We start from the raw sequence: 3,980 nt of genomic DNA on the forward strand, positions 1-3,980 counted from the left end.
GTGGACGTGGTGTCTGCCCTCAGGCCCCCTTCTCCCATTAGATGCAGGTCTCGCAGCCTCAGCACTGCTGACGTTTGGGGCTGGAGGCTTCTTTGCTGTGGGCCACCCTGGGTGCTAGAGGGTACTGAGCATCATTTGTGGGCTCCACCCACCAGGTGCCAGGAGCACCCCCCCCATAGGGACACCAAAGATGAGTGCAGACACTGAATAGTGTTCCCCAACAGGGGGGGACCTGCTCTTGGTTGAGATCCAATGCCATATGCACAAAGGTATAGAGAGCTAGATGGGTAGATGAATACATAGATAATAGATGGATAGATAGATGATGGATACATACATGATAGATGGATAGATAGATGATGGATACATAGATGATAGATAGATAGATGATGGATAGATGATGGATACATAGATGATGGATAGATAGATGATGGAAACATAGATGATAGATGGACAGATAGATGATGGATAGATTGATGGATAGATAGATGGATAGATGATGGATGGATAGATAGATGATGGATAGATGATAGATGGATAGATGATGGATAGATGGATGGACAGATAGATGGATAGATGATGGATACATAGATGATAGATGGATAGATAGATGTACTCATAGATGAATGATAGATAATGGATAGGTAATAGTAGATGATGGATAGATAGATGATAGATAGATGATACATGGATAGATAGATGATGGATAGATGTACACATAGATGAATGATAGATAATGGATAGATAGTAGATGATGGATAGATGATAGATGATAGATAGATGATAGATGATGGATAGATAGATGTACACATAGATGAATGATAGATAATAGATGGATAGATAGATAATAGAATATAGATGATGAATAGATAGATGATAAACAGATGAAAGATGGATAGATGATAGAAGGATAGATGATAGATACATGATAGATATATGGATTGATGAATGATAGATAATAGATGGATAGATAATAGAAGATAGATGATGGATAGATGATAAATAGATGATAGACGGATAGATAGATCATAGATACATGGATACATAGATAGATAAATACCTAGATAGGCAGATACGCATGGCCGGATACGGTGGCTGACACCTGTAATCCCAGCAGTTTGCGAAGCCGAGGCAGGTGGATCATGAGGTCAGGAGTTCAAGACCAGCCTGACCAACATGGTGAAACCCCATCTCTAATAAAAATACAGAAATTAGCTGGGCATGGTGGTGTGCCCCTGTAATCGCAGTTACTCAGGAGGCTGAGGCAGGAGAATCTCTTGAACCCAGGAGGGGGAGCTTACAGTGAGCTGCGATCCCACCACTGCACTCCAGCTTGGGCGACAGAGAAAAACTCCATCTAAACTACAAAGAAAGAAGAAAAACAATACATAGATAGATAGATAGATAGATAGATAGATGATAGATAGAATCAGATAGATGACAGATACATAGATGATAGATACATAGAGAGATAGACACAGATAGATAGAATCAGATAGATGATAGATACATAGATGACAGATAGACACATAGATGATAGATAAATATATAAAAAGACAGACATATAGATATAGATAGATGATAGATACACAGATAGATGGTAGATAGATAGATATATGATAGATTGATAGATACACAGATAGATGGTAGATAGATTGATAGATATATGATAGATGATAGATACTTAGATTGATAGATACATGATAGATAGATACAGACATAGATGATAGATAGATACATAGATAGATGATAGATGATAGATTGATAGATACATGATAGATAGATAGATAGATACATACATACATACATAGATGATAGATACATGATAGATGATAGATAGATACATGGCAGAACTCCCAAGTGCTGAGATTACAGGTGTGAGCCACCACGCCTGTCTGCGTCTGCAGGCATGAGCCACTGTGCCTGAACTTGGGTGTAGTATTTTAAAGCAAGCCTCACAGGCCAGGTGCGGTGCCTCACGCCTGTGATCCCAGCACTTTGTGAGGCCAAGGTGGGTGGATCACCTGAGGTCGGGAGTTCGAGACCAGCCTGGCCAACGTGGTGAAACCCCATCTCCACTAAAAATACAAAAAAATTAGCCAGGTGCGGTGGTGGGCACCTGCAATCCCAGCTACTCGAGAGGTTGAGGCAGAGAATTGCTTGAACCTGGGACGTGGAGGTTGCAGTGAGCTGAGATTGCACCACTGCACTCCAGCCTTGGCAACACAAAGAGACTCCATCTCAAAAAAAAAAAAAAGAAAAATTCAATGAATAAAAAATAAATAAAAATAAAAGGGACCCCAGAGAGCTCCCTTTCCCCTTCCAGCCTGCGAGGACGCAGTGAGAAGGCGCCGTGTGTGAGGCAGGAAGCAGGTTCTCAACAGACTCTGAACCTGCCCTGCGTGGATGTGGGACTTCCAGCGTCCAGAACTGTGAGCAAGCTACGTGTGGCGTTTGTGACCCACCCAGTCGCTGGAGGCGATGGTTCGTAATAAACGTCCCCTAGATGGGATGGAAGGGTGCAAAGCATGACCAATCCTGGGTGTGTCTGTGACACGATTGCCACAGGAGATGAACATTTGAGTCAGGGGGCTGGGAAAGTCAGAACCACCCTCAATATGGGTGGGCACCATCTCATCGGCAGCCAGCTCGGCTAGAGTATAAGCAGGTAGAAAATGTACAGAGAAGGACTGGCCTCGCCTCCCAGCCTCCATCTTCCTCCCATGCTGGAGGGTCCCGGCGCTCAGACATCAGACTCCAGATTCTTCAGTTTGGAGATGTGGGCTTGCTGTCCTTGCTCCTCAGCCTGCAGATGGCCTATTATGGGACCTTGTGATTGTGTAAATTAATTCTTAATGAACTCCCCTTCCTCCCTTCCTCCCTCCCTTCCTCCCTTTCTCTGCTTTCTTTCTTTCTTTCTCCTCTTCCTTCCTTTCTTTTTTCTCTTTCTTTCTTTCTTTCTTTTTTCTTTCTCTTTCTTTCCCTTCCTTCCTTTTTCTCTTTTCCTTCCTTCCTTCCTTCCTTCCCTCCCTCCCTCCCTTTTCTTTCTTTCTTTCTTTCTTTCTTTCTTTCTTTCTTTCCTTCCTTCCTTCCTTCCTTCCTTCCTTCCTTCCTTCCTTCCTTCCTTCCTTCTTTCTTTCTTTCTTTCTTTCTTTCTTTCTTTCTTTCTTTCTTTCTTTCTTTCTTCCTTTTTTTCTCTTTCCCTCCCTCCCTTCCTTCCTTCCCTCCCTCCCTCCCTCCTTTCTTTCTTTCACCAGGAAACATTTACAGCTTAATGTGGGGTGTGTCTCTGTAGCCAAGCGTCTGCACACATGCTAATAATGGGAAAAAAAACTGGGTGGGGGGCTCAGTGTTCTCAGGCATTACCGAGGAAGGATATTATCGGGGCTTCCTCTGATTCAAGCTGTCATCTTTCTTTACAAGGCAGTTTTAGAGACACCCTGACATGTACCGTGAGGTGTTACTGTGCGGTTTTTCACGGTTTTGTTTTCTTTCTTTACAGGACACACACCCAGAGCCCACACCCAGCACTTGCTGACTCAGAGCTTTCAGTCCTGATGTCTCTGTATGAGCTTTCTAGGGTTCAGCTCTGGGACCGTCTAGAGAAGCAGGGGGCAATGCCACCCCTTCTGTGGAAGTTCTGGGTCTCTCGTGCAGCCTCCAGTTCTCTCTGGAGACCCTAGGGGACTGTCCTCTCTGCCTCTCCCAGCTCCTGGGGGCTCTAGCATCCCTGGGCTTGTGGCCACATCACTGTGCTCTCTGCCTCTCCTTCACCCGTATGTGGAGAACTGTTTCCAGGGACGCCTCCCTGTTACTCGGAGACCAGCTCACAACAGTGGCTTTTTAAAATATTTATTTTTGAGATGGGGCTTCGCTCTTGTCGCCCAGGCTGGAGTGCAATGGCGCGATCTCGGGTCACCACAACCTCCGCCTCCCGGGTTCAGGCAATTCTCCTGCCTCAGCCTCCCAAGTAGCTGGGA

Source organism: Callithrix jacchus, chromosome X, assembly GCF_049354715.1.
Source record: "Callithrix jacchus isolate 240 chromosome X, calJac240_pri, whole genome shotgun sequence".
Taxonomy (NCBI): Eukaryota; Metazoa; Chordata; class Mammalia; order Primates; family Cebidae; genus Callithrix; species Callithrix jacchus.